The following is an 18,102-nucleotide window of genomic DNA, read 5'->3' as shown; positions in this document are numbered from 1 at the left end:
TGTGCTGGGAGCACGTACCCAGGGCAGGACCTGGCGTTGGAAATCCTGGGCCCGTGTCCTCCCCCACGACCGTCTGGTGGGTGCCCCTGGTCCGGGCACTCGCCCCATCTAGTTGATGGAAAAGAGGCCCAGGGTTGGTGACCTCGGAGTGGCCAGGCCACTGCTGCAGAGCCACCCTGGGCTGTCTTGTGGCCTCTCCTGTGGCATGTGCCTGAGGTGGCGCCGTTCCAGGGCGGGGGACAAGACCCCCGAGACCCGGAATCCCTTATCGCAGGCCGCGTGCTCAGCCGGGGGACAGGCCAGCTGAGCGCCCGCACGGAGTGGGGTCAAGCGAGCTCACAGAAGCCAGGCTGGGCCAGCGTCCCAGAGTCCCGGCTGCCGTCTGCTAACCGGGACCCAGACCTCCGGGCTCCCCAGGCCACGGCTCTGCTCCCACGGTCCCAACACAGCAGAAAAGGCTTCGAGAAACCCAAAGTTGAGAGGCCGTTCTTAGACCCCACCGTGCGCGGCAAGACCCGACTCCGGGGCCAACACCTGCCCCGCCCGGCCCAGCGCCCCCCATACCTGCTCCCGCTGCTCAGACGCCGCTCCCCGCCCGGGGGGGTGGGCGGCAGGACCGCAGGCACCCGGTGGCGGCTCCCGGCCCCTCCTGGCTGGCCCCGCGGGCTGTCTCGGCAGCCGGGGCGGCCGGCCGCCCACAGCGCAGCTGTCCGCACCGCGGCTGCCACCACCCCCTGCTTCCTGCCACACTTCCTCCCTGCGCCCCGGGCCGGTGGCGAGAGGTTGGCCCAGCGCGCCTGCCTGGCGTTGATCATTAGCTCCTCCCTGGACCAGCTCCAGGCCCGGCAGCCTGCCCACTGCCCAGCCCCCAGGCTGTGAGAGCCGGGGAACCACCCAGGTTCCAGCCTGGGCCCCGGGCTTGGGGAAGTGCACCAGCCGCTGGCCGAGCAGCCCCGCCAAACCTCAGCCCTGCTCTGTTCCTCTTCCACTTGCCCCACACGGACACACACGCACGGACACACGTGCAGCCCCGTCCCTCTGCCAGGTGCTACCCCAGCCCATTGGCCCGCCAGGGACAGATCGGGGTCGGACCACGATTCTCCTTGCTCCCTGACTTCCCACCGGCTCTGGGCCCCACCTGGGGATCTGGGCTCCGCTCACCAGGGCGGGGGGGTGGGGGGAGAGCTAGGCAGGGAATGAACTGGGGTCAGCCCGCAGCCCCGTCCTCCCGTGTGCTCACTGAGGCAGGGGCACAGCTCCAGTCGCCGGCCCCAGCCGGGCCCCAAGAATCACCGCAGGAAAGCCACCTTCTCCCCTGTCCTGTGCTCAGACGGGCCAGGCTTTCACACCTGGCCTGGATCAGACCAGGAAAATATCTCCAATTCAGTAGAAATGTGACTGTTTCACACACAGTGAAACTGAGGCTCAGGGAGGTCACGTGATATGCCCAAGGCCAGTGACGATTAGAAGAGCCCAGAACGGGTCTGACAGATGCCAAAGCCCCGAGGCCGGGGTTTCTAAGGGCCGCACTGCTGACACTTGGGACGATCGCTCTTTGCCGTGGGGAGTGGCTGCTGTGTAGACGTGGGATTTCAGCAGCACCCCGGCCCGGCCAGCAAGATGCCCGTACCACCCACACCCCAGCTGTGACGGCCACACACATCTCCAGACATTAGTCACCTGGGGGCAACGGTCCTCACCCTCCTGCCCGCCTGTCCTTCCTCTCACCGGCTTCTGGTGTCACCCACGGCCACCCAAAGTTACCAATTCCCCTCCCTCCCTGCGGGGCCAGAGCCCAAGTGCCTCACTGGGTGGAGCCGGCCACTGAGGCCGAGAGCGGGCGAGGGTCTCCCTCTGGGGGCTCCAGCAGGTCACGGGCACAGCCATGCCCGGCACACGCCCAGCCCGGCCACCCCGCCCGCTGCACAGAGACCCCCACAGCGGGAGCCAAGGGTCAGGGGGAGGCGTTTTCACAGTCTCCTTGGCCGCGGGCAGATCTGACGCTCCTCTGTGGGTCCCAGGGGCCGGAGCAGGGGGTACAGCTGCTTCCCCGGGCAACTCCTTCCCTCTGGGAGGTGTGGCCTTGTCTCCCTGGAGGGACAGCTGTGAGGGTCACACTGCCAGTGTCCTGGGGCTTCCGTGACAGAGCTCCACAGACCGGGTGCCTTAGTCCCTCCCCGTCTGGAGGCCAGAAGTCTAAATCAGGCCTGGGCAGGCCTGCGCCCCCTCCCGAGGCTCCTTCCCGCCTCTACCAGCTCCCGGGAACCCGGGTGCTCCTGGGCTCCCGGCCACGTCGCTCGGGCTCCCCCAGCAGCACGTGGCCACCCCTGCCCGTCTCCTCTTCTCTTCCGCCAGGTGGTGTTCTGAGGTTCCCGTGGGCCACCATCCCGCCCAGGACCCCTAAACGCCCGTGGGAGTGGGGAGCAGGCTCAGGACGCGGCAGCTGGTGAACACTCACACCCGCCTGCCTGGCCACAGCGCCGCCCTCTGGTCGCGCCTCAGCCACCCGTCGTCCTTCAGGGGCGCGTCCTCCTGCCCACCTCTGGGAGGCCTGAACAAGGTCCGGGTGCCCTGTCCTGAGGCTCCTCCCGGGCGAGAGTCCTCACTGCCCCTTCCTCGCAGACACCTGCCTCTCCGTCTCCCCACCCTCCTCCATCCACTCCATTTCTGCTTCCGACCTGCCCAGCCCAGCGGGGCCTGCCCAGCGCCCTGCGCCTCTGCCCTCACAGTCCTGGGGACCGGTGATGCCCTCGTCCGTGTGAAGGACCCACTGCGCATTGGAAGTTGGATTCTCCTTGCCCCCCCTCTGCAGCATGGGTGCTCCTCTCCTGCGGCCACTCTCCGGGGCGGGCCTGCCTCCCCCTTCCAGACACAGGGGCCCCAGGGCAGCTGGCACCTGCGGATGCCCACGGACGGGCCCACAGCACCCCCGGGCCCCCCTGTCACCCCTCCGGCCTTCTCACCGGAGGGGAGAGCTCCTACCACAAGGGGTAGGAGGTGGGCACCTGCGTCCGTGGACAGCACCTTGAAGGTCAGCTCTGCCGCGCTGGCCACACGACCTTGGCGTTTTGGATTCTCACGGAAGCCCCAGATGGGGTCAGATGCTATTCTGCGGTCTTACTCTCGGTCATCACGAGGATTAAACTAGACGCAGGAATGCTCCAACAGACCAAGTGCAGACCGTTGCTACGGCTGCACGTAAATGTCTGTTCATTTTACAAATGCCCGTGTCCAGGCTCTCTGGTGGCCGAGGCCCACGGGCACCAGGGGCACAGCTCTCCAGGCAAACGAGAGCTCTCGGCTGCCCACCCCTCGTTATGCCCCTCGCAGCCCGGGGCTGGCCTGTGCCACGGCCCGGGGGACCCCGGGGGCTGCTGCTGGGCACCGGCACGGAGACCTCCCTCTCCGCCCCCTGCGTGCCCTCCACGCATCCCCCTGCTCCTCTCGGCCTCCGCCCCGAGCCTGTGAGGTGCGACCCCCGGTTCTCCAGCCTGCGCTCCAGGACCCCACCGTGCGCACGACACCAGATGCCTGGCCTCTTCTCCCTTTGTTTTTCTGGAAATCGTGCTGAACGAGGTCTCAGATGGGCTCCACATCCATAACAGGGTCTGGACACACTTCCTCTCCTGGCCATTGTCCCCTGCTGCGGCCCGAGACCCCGCATCCTGTTTGTCTCCGCAGCTACGCTCTTGGTCCAAGGCCGGGGGCGGGGGCTTCCCAGGGCCTCCCCAAGCGTGCCCAGCGTTCGTCCGCGCTGCAGAGCACTCAGACTCCACAGGATGCACCCCAATCCCCACGGCACACCCCAATCCGGTGTCTCGACTTTGCACGGTGCACCCGGACTGTGCTGATCGCACCGACCCCAGAGCATGCAGCCCTAAGCACAGGGTGCCCGATTCCGCACCGTGCACCCCCAACTCCGGAGTGCACCCCAATCCCGCAAGTGCACCCCAGGAACCCTCCAGAGGAAGCACACGAGCTTTCTAGGTCAGGGGACTTTGCAAACAAGGGTCCCTCGTGGAGGCTGGGTGTGCGGCCGGCCCACACTGCCCAGGCCGTGAGTCCCTCTGGGAGAGCCTGTCACTCCCGGGGTCTCGCTGCCCCCCTTGCAGAAGGCGGAGTCCCACGTGGAGGTCTCTAAGTGCCCTCCCCCCACCCACGCACGCCTCAACGGCTCTGGTGCCTAACACGGCTGCGGTAATAAATCCCATCGCACTTGCCAAGAACATGCTAGATGTGTGGGTTAGAGCCCTCCTGGTGTGAGTGTTACCGCCACGCACTGGACGCAGAGGCAGCTCCCGCCCAGGGTCGCGGGGCCCGCAGGCAGTGGCGCCAGCCGGGGTCTCAGGTCCACCCAGCACCGGGGCGGATGCCCTGACTCCCAGGAACCCGGAGAGCAAGTCCGGTCCGAGGCCGGCATTTTGCAAGTCATCAGACCCCATGCTTCGAGCACCACAGTCTGATTTTAATTCTCGGACGGCAATTCTGCCCCTTTTCGCATCACAGGGACTGGCCGATGTCTCGCTGAATCGTAAGGTGCCGGGGGGGGGGGGGCACGTCTGGAAGCTGCCCAGCTGTCCACAGACTCGAGTGTCCGTAGAGCTTTTCCGAGCACCTGCCTCTGGGGCCCGCCTTTCCCCTCCTCCAGGAAGCCCGCATGCAGCTATGAGGGTGCTGGATGGAAAGCAAACCAAACCTTGAGGGCACCGCTTTCCCCGACAGAGGGGCGAGCACGTTTGGGAAGCGGGATGGCTCGCGTCCCGCATTTTGCCGCTCGGGACGAAGAGACACGTTTTCTAGCCAGTGTGGAAGCCGTGGGCACGACTCCCCGCACCCGGGAGAGCACGCGCGTCCGCGGAAGCCCGGGGCCTGACACACCACAGCCCACGCTCAGGGTGGGAGGCTGGCCTGGCCTGTGTCCTCTGTGCGGCCTCAGGGAGTCACGCAGGAGGACACGGAGGCTCAGAGAGGGGACGGGGGGGAAGGAGCCGCACGGGCAGGGCCTCCCCGAGGGGTCATGTGGACGGTTATGCTGAAGCACAGGGAGCCTGGCACTCTACGTCCCTTGACCACACGCTGTCACTCGGTCCCTGTCTCCCCAGTGTCCTTTGCAGGGAAGACAGTCTAAGGCTTCCTTCCAGATGGAGGCTGTCCCAGGTGGCCCTGGGAAGTACCCAAACCGGTTACGTGTCCTTCCCTTGGGAAAGTCTGCACCACCCAGGGGAGCAGCTGCACCGGCAAGCCCCCAGCCCAGCCCAGCCCAGCCCAGCCCAGCGGCCGTAACTCCCAGGATGCTCTCCCAGGGTTCCTGGCGGCCCCCCTCCCGCCCTAAATCCGCCTGACTCTACCCTGGACTCCACCTTGCGATACAGGCAGAGATTTCTTTCCTCCGAGCCCTTGGGCAGCGCCTGCCGAACCCGGGGCGCTGACTCACCCCTGCTCGGCGGGGATGGAACCCCGGGCTGCGATCCAGAGCTGGGACGCCGGGGGCTGAGGGGGCCCTGCCTTTCACCCTTCGCTGATTTCTTACTGTTCAGCTCTTGGGGCGGATAGCAACAGCTGTGGTCAAGTGAAGGTAAAAGGCGATTCTGAATTTCGTCATGTCCTCCTAAGGTATTTCCAGTTCTCTGGGACTGCGACCCAGGCCTCCCCCGGCCCAGCTGGGCTCCCCAGGACACCCTCCCTTGCCCGTGGCCCAGCGTCTTGCCAGATCCCCTACTCGATGTTGAGATAGCTCTGCTCTCTGGGGTTCGACGCTACCCGCCCCCCACCCCCATCAACGATCTTGGCCCTCCCATCTCCGCTCTGCCTTCCAGGCTCCCGGCCATCAGGTCCCACAGGCAAACTGGGGAGACAGACCTGGAAAGAGAGTGGGACAAAGTAGCACGGTCCTTACAGGGGCAAAGGGAAGCCTGGGACGGAAAGGAGAGGAGGAGAGAATCAAGGAAGACTTCTTGGAAGTGGAGGCCTCTGGGCTGAGTCTTTCAAGACGAGGCCAAGAGGGGGTGTTGCAGAGGTCTTCCCGGGGCCAGGGCCAGACAGAAGAGCCCTTAAACCCAGCCTCCACCTAGACAACCCTACTCCAGACACTTAGCTCTGTGGCGTTATGGAAGCTGGAGAGGCCAGGTCACGCTCTTGCCCCCAGGGTTAACCCATAGCCGGTCAGAGTGGTGAATCTCAGGAATGCAGAGGCCCCCAGGGGCGGTAGGGTAGGGTGCGCGACTTCTCCCTACTCCCTGGGCTCCGGGTCTCTCCAGCCGCCCTGGGCGGTAGAAAACAAGGCCCGCTGAGGCCACGCAGGCAGTTCTAGAGCGGAGGCGACGATGCGTTCTCATCAGGCGGGTCCAGGCCAGGGGAGCGTGAAACAGAGGAAATGGTCCACAGAAGGTGCACCTTGTGCAGGTGAGACCTTGTATACAAAACAGGGGTTGGATCCGGCCCTCAGAGCGGGCCCTGCTCTGGAGAATGGGTGGGGTGGGCACACGTAGAAAAGCATCTCAGGATCCGCCCCCCCCCCCCCCCCCCCCAGGCAGGAAGGAGCCAGCCCACAGGCGTTCCCTGCCGCCCTGGGATTGGGATGTACAAAGGTTCAAGCGGAGCGGGGTGGGGGCCAGTCCTGGCGCCGGGGACGGGGGACAGGCTTGGAGCTGGCACAGGGGAGAGTACATGAAGCTGCGTCCTGCCCCCTCCAACCCCTGGTCGTGGCTGTACCTGCAAACACGGTTAAATTGTCAAGTATTAGCGAGAACCAGTGCTTCGCGTGTAGGAGAGGAGCGCCAAATAAACCCAGGTGACTGCGGAAAGAAACCGAGACTCAGGAAGAGAATGCCCCTCAGCCAAGGTCGCGGGAAAGAGGGTCCCCAGAGTTCCCGTGGTCCACGCTAAGAACACCCCGTCGTCTTTCCCGGTCTCTGGCTCCCCATCTGTGTGATGCAGATGTGACCCAGCCTAATGCAATTTTCCAGACAGGCAAACAGACGGGGCAGCACGCACCCTCCGGGGCCCATGTCCCCGAGCCCCACCTGGGTCTAGGAACCCGGAAGGTCGGGCTGGACATGCCCGTCGGCACGCCCGGGTCTGAGGACAGATGCATCGGGGATGGAAACAGACTCCGCGGGCCTGGAGCCTGGCACCCAGCTGCCACCGGCCACACAGAAAGGGCCAGAACGGGGCCGTGCTCAGCAAGGCGCCGCCTGTGTTTGTTATTTTTGGCCTCAGCGGCTGAAAATGCCCCAATCAAAGATGAGCAAAGCTCGAGTCGGTGAGATTTCAGGAACTGCTCTTTGCAAAACAAGGATATTGGGACCAAACAGGCCTGTGATGACTGACGGCCACCCCGGGCCGGGTCACAGGCTGCAGGAAACTGTCAGCAGTTCCCGAGCCTCGGCCGGGACTGATGACGCTCCCTGCCTCCTCCCCCACCCCCCTCCCCCGGTCATGACCATCCGGCCTTCACGCCAGGGACTCGCTGACTCGGCCGGGCAGGGCAGCCCGAGAGCTGGCCGGGCGCTCCTCCAGACCATCCTCCTGCATCTGGAGCGGCCAGGGAGGCCAGGTGCTTCCAGAAACGGAGACTTAAGTGGGGCGCCCCTCCTTGCACCCCAAATAATACGCCTCGGGTCCTCAGAGGAAGCCGGTTAGAAGGCATAGAGACTATCTTCGCTGCCCGCCTAGGGAGCCTGTGCCTCACGCCTGCAGGGGCGCCACGGTGCCCGCCAGCTCTCAGTAGCCCCCTCCTTGACGAGGGATGGGGTCCCAAGGGGCCACACGCTGCGAGTGGCCAAGTCTCAGGAGCACGCCGGTTTCTCCCTTTGTGGTACAGGCACGTCCTACCCACCGGACCGTCTGGCTGTGGGCCGTGGGGTGACCCAGGGCGGGGTGCACGGAGGCGGCGGGAGTGACGGCCCGTGTCGCCCCGGCTTACAGACGAGACCCCAGGGACACCCTGATCCCACTGAACCTCGCTCCCCAGAGCAGCAGCATTCCTGACTCTGGGTGTGGGACCCCGGCTGGAATTCTGGACATTCCCCGGAGCCCGGTCACCAGGGGGCGGATCTGGAAACTCGCTTACGCAAACATTAACCCAGCGGAGCACACACTTCCCAAAGGCCTCCCGGGCGTGAAGGTGAAGTCCTCCCAGCCCCGACCCATCTCCTTGGAAACCAGGCCCAGGTCGGGGTGGGGGGGGGGGGGGCAGGCTTAGGCGGGAATTTCCGCAGGACTCACTCCCGAGGCCCCCTTGGCCTGTGCTGGGACACGCAGGAGGGTGGCCCTGTCAGCCCCCAGGTCGCTGAGGGCATGCGGGGGGCACGTATTGTTTGCCTACTTCCCCTCTTCCTGCTCCCTTCCCAGCAGCACCTCCTTCCCTGCTCAGCCCGGCCTCGCCCCCCCACCCCCACCCCTGCCTCAAAACCGGCCTCGTCCAGGCCACCTGCTCCTGCCACGTCCGCCTCCCTGTTTTCTCGGCCCAGCGGACCACACGCCCCCTCCGAAGGCCTCTTTCTGTACCTGCACCGGCCACACCTCTCCGCCCGCACCGGCCCTGTGCGCTCGCGCAGTTGGGGACTTCTGGAGCCGTCTGTCTGTCTGTCCACACTGGCGGTTTCAGGGTGCCATCTCTGAGCCCTGGGGGCGGGGCTGGAGCACAAGGCACTCCTCTTGGGGGGACCTGGACACCTGCCCCCCACGGCCCCCGACCCGTGGCCGTCTGAGCCCCCGGCCCCGGCCCTGCATTTGCACATCCCTCTTCCTGGTCAGCTTCTCCACCAGGCTCTGACCGCCACTCGCCAAAGCGTCCCGCAGGCCCTGCCTCCTTCCAGCCTCCCCTGAGCCGAGCGGCACAAGCCCCCCCCGCCCCAGCCCCCAGCGCCCTGAGCTCGTCCTCACTGTAACTGGGGTCTCCGTAGAGGCTGTCGCTTGGTTAACACACGAGGACCCACAACGGGGGCGCCTCAGGGGCGTCGATGGGCCCCACACGCGCTTGTGAAATGACGGGGACACAGAGCCGCTGAAGGGCGCGGTGGGCGGCCCAAGCCCCGCAGGACCCTGAGCGCCAGCCTGGGAGCACAGATCTGCCTGCCGGGCGCGCAGAAGGGGCGGATCCCTGAACGACGCCCCTCGGAGGCCCTGAGCCCTACAGACGCTGACCTTTTCCACCTGCCCATTATCCAGGGGCTCCCTTCCTTCCTGGCCTCCGGGGGGGCGGGCAGCTGGGCGGACGAGACCCGAAGCGAGTGTGAACGGCACCGGGCGGGCCCTGGCCACAGCACTTGTGCCCTGTGACCCATATGTCACAGAGACGGGGTCAGGGTCACAGCCTCCTCCGCACGGCCCGCCATGGGCTCTGAGCCCCACACCTGTGCCCTTCCCACGCCGGCCGCCCAGCCGCGAGCTCTCATGGGCCGTGTCACGGCTTCCACGACAGCCTAGCGGCCACCCCCAGGGTCCCCTCTCACTCGCTGTGGGATGTGCACCTCCTCCCCCTCCCTCTCCTGCGTGCAGAGAGGGTAGCTGTCTGCACCGGTTCCCGCGGACCCGACGCTGGCTGTGCGCAGCGTGGGGAGAGGGTCGCACAAAGCAGAGCTGTTACGGTCATCACTATACAATGAGGGCAGGGCTCGGGGGCTGCAGCACCGCCCAGCCCGCACCTGCCGGCCCTACTCGGTGCCCGGCCCAGGGCGTCAGACAGCCCCGCCTGCAGAGCCCTCAGCCTACTGGTGACAGCAGCCAAGGAAACGTATGGAGACAAGAGAGCACAGCCAGAGCGACCGTGACAGGGGATGCCCAGAGAGGCCGGGGCCACCACACAGCCAGGATCCCGCCTGGGGACCACTGGGGAGGCTGCCTGGAGGAGGCGCTCGGAGCCAAGCCTGGGCACGTGAGCTACATCCCCCAGCTTGAGCTAAACACAAAGCCTAGAGCTTCTTATGGTCCCAGAAAGTAGGAAGTGGGAGGGAGGGGGGGACAAAGGACAGACAGATGGATGGATCCCACCCTGGTGGGATGATGTCAAAGGGACGCAGGAGCCAATCAAGAGCTCCCAATGGCCAAAGCGAGAACACTAGGAGCTTCAAAATAAAGTAGAATCGGGTTGTAACGCAAGGTATAAAATAAACATCCTGCGGAGCTCCTCAGCTGGGCCTGGCCTCTCCTCTGAGTCCCCATCATCGGCCACCCCACTCACCCCATCAGGGAGGACAGGGAGCTGCCCGCACATCACCCCTCTCGGCCCTTCCCCACCGTGAGCGAGGGCTTTGCACAGGATGCTCCTCTGCCTGGAGCACAGTCTTCCCTCCCCGGCGAACTCTCATGCCTCCTTCCAAACACGACTCGGCGATCACCGCCTCTGGGAGCCTTCTGGGATTGCTCCCGCTTGTGGGAGGGGTTGGCAGAGGAGTGGAGGGAGTGCTTTGCCTTTGCCCTGTCCACCCGGGCCCGGCCGACCCTCCCACAGCTCACCCCTCACCGCACCCCTGCAAGTCTCCCAGAGCCGGCCGAGGGCGGACAGGCACTGCGCCCTCTAACATGGTGCCCGGTGCCTGGCGGGGGCTCAGCGACGTCCTGTTCACTGACCCGAATCCCAGGCTAACGGGCGCCTTGGGTGAGTCATTTACCTGTCAGCCTCAGGCACCCTATCCATGGGCAGGACGGGGTCTGGGACGGGGGCGTGGGTGCCCCATAATTACGGGAGAGAGCCCGGTGACGCGGGGCCACGCTCAGGGCCCGAGCGCCGGGCACCTGCAGACACAGCCTCTTTCTTTATCTAATTGTATCTAAAACAGTTCAGATTTAGAGAAACGTCGCCCTGAAAGCACGCAGCTCCCACACACCCACACCCGGCGTCCCCTGCGGTTAACGCGTCCCATGCCTGTGGCACGCCTGTCACCCTTGGTGAACGAGTCACACACTGACTCGTCATTATTCACCAAAGTCCACACTTGGTTCAATTGCCTCCGTTTTCCCCTGATGTCCTTCCAGTCCTCAGAGCCACCGAGGGCACCACCATATTCGAGTGTCCCTGCTTTTCATGACCTTACTTTTGGGAAGGACTGGCCACAACCATGTTTGGGGAATGTCCTTCCGTCGCGATTGGTCTGGTGTTTCCCCATTTAAAAAAAAATTTTTTTTTTTAATTTATTTTTGAGAGAGAGAGAGAGAGAGCAGGGGAGGGGCAGAGAGAGAAGGAGACACAGAATCGGAAGCAAGCTCCAGGCTCTGAGCCGTCAGCACAGAGCCTGACGCGGGGCTTGAACCCACGAACCGTGAGATCGCGACCTGAGCCGAAGTCGGATGCTTAACCGACAGAGCCACCCAGGCAGCCCGAAAAAAAATTTTTTTTAATGTTTATTTATTTTTGAGAGAGAGAGAGACAGAGACAGAGTGTGAGCGGGGGGAGGAGCAGAGAGAGAGGGAGACACAGAATCTAAAGCAGGCTTCAGACTCTGAGCTGTCCGCACAGAGCCCGACGCGGGGCTCGAACTCACGGACCGCGAGATCATGCCCTGAGCCGAAATCGAGAGTTGGATGCTTAACCAGCTGAGCCACCCAGGCGCCCCTTCTCATTTCCAACAACCAAACCTGCTGCTGACCTGTCGCTAAGTCGGGCCAGGCGGCCTGGGCCCCGCTGCCAGCGGCTGTTTTTAGCTGAGGTGCGCCTGAGAAGCTGGCCCTCTCAATGCGGGCCCTACACCGCGCCAGAGGAGAGACCGAGCACCCCGCAGAAGAGCAGTGGGACCGGGTCCTGTCTGTTAAGACAGAGCAAATGACGCTCAAGCTCCCCAGCCAGGCGTGCAAAACGATCCCAAGGGACTCGGTCACCTCCCGGTTCAGCGAGACCGGGCCTCGGTCAGCCGGTGCCCGGGACCGGTGTGAGGGCGGGCGAGCCACCAACAAAACCGCGGCCCTGAGCGGCAGCCCCGCCTCCGGAATTCCCCCCGGGGCACACGGCCACCCACCAAGGAGATGGCGGGGCTGCCAGGGCGTCCAGGCTCCTTACAACAGCTGCACCTGGGGAATAGCCCGGGCGTGGGACTGACGTCGCTCCAGCCAGCACCCAGCGGCCAGCAGCACAGAACGGGAAGCTCCCCGCGGCCGACCGGGAAAGGTCCCCGAGACCCAGCGACGGGGGAGACTGAGGTGCGGGGATATGTGCGTCATGCTGCGTCTTGGGCTCTAAAGGGGGTCGGAACGCGTCTGCGTTTGCTGGCGTTTGTGGAGGGAAACCGTGAGGGGAAGAAAGGAGCAGGGGGGTTGAGTAGGTGAAGCGCGGGCATTTTGCCGGGCGGTGAACCTCGTCACCGGGTGCTGTGACACCTTGTGCACGCCACGTGTGCGGATAAGGACGCGGTAGGAGGTCGGGGCCTCCGGGACGGGCGCAGGGGGCGGAGCAGGGGTCCCTGTCACCGAGGCGTGAGCCACCCTCACTGAAGGTGGCAGCGGGTGGGCCAGACCGAAGCCAAAAGGAGCCACACGTTCTCACCGGGCCCCAGCCGATATCGCCGCTCAGCACGGGGCAGGGGTGACACATTCTCAGACTTCTGCACAGGTGCCGAGCTGCTGGAATTTGAACAATTAAGTACGTGGACGGTGGATGGTGAAAGCCAGGTTTGTCACTGTTGGAGTAGGGTTACAGAAAATCAAGGAGAGGGGCTGGAAGAATCCATACGGCGATGGGTGACGGGCGGGGACATCAGGTCTCAGTTGACACAGACACATTCCGCATACGGAAGTGCTCACATCGGTGTGTGTGCAAAGTACTTAGACCCGCGTACGGAGACGGGTTAGACGCACACGCGCTGCCTTGCAGATCTGTGTGAAAAAGAGAAGACCTAGGTAGCCGCAAGCACGCCCAGAGTGCGGGCAGATCTTGGGTCCTAAGACCATCCTCCAACAGAGGGACTCAGGACCCTTGGAGAAACGGCCGGCTCTAGGACCAGGCCAGCAAAGGGCCAGGGTGGGGCCTGGCTTGTGGTGCCACAGAGGAAGGAAGCGAATGAGCGGCTGAGCGAATGGATGAAATGCCACCAGGACGGGGTGAGTCGAGGGGACACAGGAGCCCACTGAGAGAGCTCCCAATGGCCAAAGCTAGAAAGCTTTGAGCAAGAAAATTAATTAGTATCAGATTAGAACCCAAACTGTAAGATACCCATGAGTCTATCCAGGATGAATCCATGAGCAAATACATAAAGGAGGGAGAAGGGACAGATCTCTCCCCTGCAGAAGAACCTCCAGGGATTTACGTGGAGACACCACCCCCGAGGAGGGGGGCCCCCTCCCCAGTCCTCAGGTGGGCACTGAGCGCCGTGACCTCCCCGCTAAGAGCGCAGTGCGGGATGGCGGGGAGGGGGCCGGGCGGTGGGGAAGCCCGGCAAACCCGGCCGGGGGGTCAAGGTCAGCATCCCAGTGACGGCGGGTGCCCTTGACGGGACGCGAGGAGAGGGCACTCCACCACCCCGGTCTTCCTCCCGGGGACCCGCGATCCCCGTGTAAGCACGGGAGACGACCAGACGAGTCCCGGCCGAGGGACCTCGCACACAACCCCTGGCCGGGACTCCTCGCAGAAATCGTCACAACATGGCAAGTCTGAGGAACCGTCCCAGCCCCGAGGAGCCGGGAGACGGGCGGACAAAATGTCATGTGATGTCCTGGGCGGGCTCCTGGGCAGGGAGGGGACACTAAGGGGAAATCTAAGGGAATCCGAGCCAAGGATAGACTTTACTTAAGAATAAAGTCTGGTGGCTCAGTCAGTGAAGTGTCCAACTTCAGCTCAGGTCATGATCTCACAGTTTGTGGGTTCGAGCCCCGCGTCGGGCTCTGTGTTGACAGCTCAGAGCCTGGAGACCTGCTTTGGAGTCTGTGTCTCCCTCTCTCTCTGCCTCTCCCCTGCTCTCTCTCAAAAAAAATTTTGTTTATTAAAAAAAAAGAACAATGGACCCATACTTGTGCACCAGCTGAGGCAAACGCACCCTTCTAATGTAAGATGTCAACGGTCAAGGAGACTGGGTGGGAGGGTATGAGAACTCTGTGCTAGCTTGGCAGTGGTTCTGTAAATCTAAAACTGTTCTGAAAGGTGAAAAAGGTGGAACACCAGGATGCGGGTGGAGAGGGAACCATTAAGACCCACACACTGAGGGTACAGCCGAGCCTGCAGCCGACTGCCCGGGGCGAAGTCCCAGGTCCACTTGCTGTGGCCCTGGGCCAGCCCAGGAGCCTCCCAGCGCCGCACCTGCACCTCCCTCAGCGGGGCTCAAGGACACCGAGGCAGGCCTTGGGCGGCCCATCCTGGCCCAGCCGCTACCCTCCAGGGGTCTCGGCCACGTTGCGGCACCCAGGGCCTCGGGCCTCTCCGTGTGAATCAAGGAGGAGGAACCCTCACGGTCCGTCCCGAGAACCCTGCAGCCACTGGGGAGGGGGACGGTCACAAGGGTCCTTGTGCCTGTGCAGAAACTGAGGCTCAGAGCAGAGCAGCACCTGGGGCCACGGAGGGGCCCCTCACCCCGGTCAGCCTGTGCCAAGTCCACAGCGGGGGTCGCAGGACTGTGGGAGCAAGGCCCCTCCCTGGTCTCGTCCATATCTGGCCCCATTCCTCTCCCCACGGCCCTTCCCTGCTCCAAGCCTCTCTCAGGCCCACCTCTGAAGGAGCTGTCGTCCCTGGGGCCGGCGGGGCGACAGGGACTTTGGCCCCTGGGGGCTGAGATGGGGGCTGGAGAAAGAGGGGGGGGGCAGAGAGCAGGGTGCTGAAGTCCAGGCAGGTAGGGCCGCACCAGGGCTAGGGAAAGCCAGGACCCCGGCCCCTGCCACCAGCCCAGGGCTGTGGCTCCTCTCCATGGTCATCAGCACAGACGGAGGCCGCTGACCCAGTGTGGGCCTGCACGGGGCCCCCGTGACTCTCTCACCCTACAGACAGGGACACTGAGGTACAGAGGGGCAGGGTCACTAGCTCCCAGGTGCTGGGCCAGGATCAGAACCCCTGGGCCCACTGTCTCCTGAGCCCTCCCGGGGCCCCAACCTGGGGGCAGGCACATCCCCCCCTCACAGTGGCCACCGCGACAACATCCAGCGTCACCTGCCAGCTCTCAGCTCCTTTCTCAGGCGTGGGGACACCAGGCTGGCCTTTCCTTGGCCACCTGAATCCCAGCCTGAAGCAGCGCCCGCCCTGCTGCTCCCCGACCAGGCGGGATTGGAAGGCACGCCCCACGCACGCCCTCCCCTGACCCCACCTGTCCAGACAGGTGAGCCGAGCCAGGCCGCGGGCCGCCGCCGCGTAGGGGTGGCTCCTCCTGGGACAGATCCAGCCCAGTGGCCGGGGACTTACCCTGCCAGGGAGCAGACGCTGCCAGCGAAGGAAGAGAGGGAGGGAGGCTGCCTGGGTCCCTCACCTGCGGCTGCCGCGGACACTTGCCTCCTGGCCCAGGGCCCCACAGGTCGGTGGGTCCAGCCGGGGCAGGATGCACACGCTTTAGGCCCTCAGGCTCCAATCAGGTGGCCCGACAGTCGCCCAGGTCATTGGTCACGCCCACGACTACGGCCCGCCCCTCGAGTCTCCTCCCCCTTGACCTTCCTCCTCCTTATCTGCTCGGAAGTCCCCGGTCAGCATTCCCGAGCTGGGAGGGGAGGGGTGGCCTGGGGGGAAGTGCAGGCTCCAGGCCTGGTGTGCGGGGAATTGGGGGGGAGGAACCCTCAAGGAGGAGGGAGGCCTGGCCCCTGAACGGCTGCAGGGGGCGGGGACAACCCACCGCTTAGCTGGGCTGAAGAGAGCTCGCCCCTCCAGCGGGCCCTGCTTCCTGTAGCCGGGCCTGGGGGCAGCCGGCTGGGGCACTCAGCAAACACTTATTGGACACCTACTGTGTGCCGGGCCCAGCGTGAGGTCAGCAGTGGGTCAGCGAAGGGGGGCAGGGTCTCTCGTGTGGGGTCCAGAGAAGCCCATATTTGCTCATGATGAGTCACCTGCCGTGTCCTGAAATTTGGAGTCTAGACTCCAAGGTCCGGCCCAGAAATCTGGATTTTCAACAAGTTCCCAAGTGACCTTTGACACCCCCGTCCCCAAAGGGCACGCCTACCTTCAGATTAAGCGACAGGTGGGTGCTGACCCGCCCGGCCCCGTCCCCTCCGCAGACCCCTGACCGCGAAGGGAGGCAGACACCTGCCCTACCTCGTCAGTGCTCGTGAGGATAAGCGGCTCGCGACTGTTGGGGGCGGGCACCCCAGCTGTGCATTTTCACCAGGCATCCCGGTGACTCTCGGCCACGGGAGGTGATTCGTGCCGTCACGGGCGGAGGTGGGCAGGGAGTCACTGGCTCAGTTAGGAGTCGGGACACGCTGGGCTGTGGGGCCTGAGCGCCCGTCCTCGTCACCCGTGGGGACGCGTGAACGAATGACCTAGGCAGTGTCTGAGGCGTTCTCCGCTTTGTGAGAGCGCGGGGTAGGATTCTGCACGGCCCTGCCGGCTGACAGCCGATGGCACCGGCCGGGCGGCCCCGACGCTGTCCAGTCTAGAGACCTTCCCGCAAAGCCTCACGGGCTTGTCCGTGTGTCCGGTGCTGCCGGACGGGGCTCCTTCCAGGGAGGACGGCCGGGTCCCAGAGCTGCCACCCCCGTGAGGGCCACCCACCGCCAGCTGCCCTCAGCACGTGCAGCCTAGAGACTTCTGAATTCCTCTCAAGGATCCAGGGGGTAGAGATCACATAAGGAAGCCAGAGCCCCGCTCTTCCGGAAGCTCCAAGAGCCTGGCTGCATGGGGCGGCTCTCCCGCCTGGCCCACTCGGGGCCGGGGAGCTTCCCAATGCCCACGGTCACGTGGGGGCTCCACCGATTCACTAGGTGGCATCCTGCAGGGACTGAGCTGTGACCCCGCTTTCCCGGGCCTAGTGGGGGCCCGGCGGCCAAGCCCCGTGGCTCGGTCCCCAGGAACCTGTCGGGCGTCCTGGGGCCCGTGGGGATCCTCCAAGCTCTCGGACGGTGCCCAGGGGAGGATGCCGGTCACCAGCCCGGGGGGGCGTAGAGGTGGTGAGGGTGAGGGCCTGCAGGGGGCCAGCACCCCACTCACGCCTTTGATCTCAAAGGCTCTGAGCACCCCACCAGGCTGCCCTGGGCCTCCTGCCGGCTGGGACAATAAAGGCCCCAGGCCACACAGCAATGTGGACACAGTCTGATCCCGAAAGTCTGCAAGCAGGGGTCCTACTGTGGGACTTTCCCCTGCTGGAGTCTTGGGGTCTAGGAGCTCTGCCCACCCCCTACCCCGGCCTCGCAGTTTCTCTCACGGGACCACACTGGGTCAGGGCCCCTGTACTTTTTTTTAATGCTTATTTTTATTTTGAGAGAGAGAGAGCAGGGGAGGGGCAGAGAGAGAGAGGGAGAGACAGACAATCCCCAAGCGGGCTCTGCACGGACAGAAAGGAGCCCGACGTGCGGCTCGAACTCACGAACTGTGAGATCACGACCCGAGCCGAGATCAAGGGTCGGAACGCTTCACCGACGGAGCCCCCAGGCGCCCCAGGGGCCCTGTGTTTTTAATCCCGGCTCCATACAGACAATACACAGCCATCTCTGGGCCTCAGTTTCCCTGTTTGCAAGCTGGAAGTGTCTGTGCTGGGAGCCCTGTGGGTCAGACCACGGGGGTCACGACTCCTCCTCACCTGCGTGTGTGTGGTCCTGGCTGAGGGGCCCGTGTGGGGTGGCGCCATGCCTGTCCTTGCTCTTGGAGAGAGAATTCTGTCGGCGACACAGCGGTGTCCCACAGGCCCTCTGACCTAGGGTTGATGGGCTAAGGACGCGTGTAAGAAGCCCCAGGGCCTCCTTGGTGTGGATGAGGTGGCCGGCTGCCGTCTCGCCTCGGGCACAGGCGCCAGGGGGCCCAGAACTCCCTTGAAAACAAGTCACCTAAGCCCTAAATTTATTGTCTCCGTCCTTTAGAGACCATATTAGAAATCCTGCTTATTAACAGTAAAGCCAAGGGCACCTTCCTTTCCGCAGCCGGGGCCCTAAAGGGCTGGCCCGGCCACCTGTCCCCCGAGGGGACACGACTGGACGGGGCAGCCCTGAGGGCCCATGCGGTCACATCGGAGTGAGGGAGATGCACAGAAGCCAGGAGATCCCAGGAAATGA

The 18,102-nt window shown here is 64.5% G+C and overlaps 1 protein-coding gene across 5 annotated transcripts in view; it reads right to left on the bottom strand.

The window, feature by feature from the left end:
- Positions 1-15,496, bottom strand: part of SH3TC1 (SH3 domain and tetratricopeptide repeats 1) — a 47,939-nt gene extending 32,443 nt beyond the window's left edge. For 2 of the 5 annotated variants that reach the window (XM_053901728.1, XM_053901732.1), the window contains exon 1: positions 15,314-15,477. The gene's annotated coding sequence lies outside the window, so the exon portion shown is untranslated. Of the gene's footprint in view, positions 1-564; positions 774-15,313 lie in introns of those variants that run through there. The other 3 variants (XM_053901730.1, XM_053901733.1, XM_053901729.1) reach the window with 3 other exon arrangements.
- Between the last annotated feature and the right edge of the window lie 2,606 nt (positions 15,497-18,102).

Source organism: Panthera pardus, unplaced genomic scaffold (assembly GCF_024362965.1).
Source record: "Panthera pardus isolate Hobbes unplaced genomic scaffold, ASM2436296v1 HiC_scaffold_13, whole genome shotgun sequence".
NCBI classification, from domain to species: domain Eukaryota; kingdom Metazoa; phylum Chordata; class Mammalia; order Carnivora; family Felidae; genus Panthera; species Panthera pardus.
Note: the sequence above shows the minus strand (reverse complement) of the source record. Positions and strands in the feature narration are given on the sequence as shown.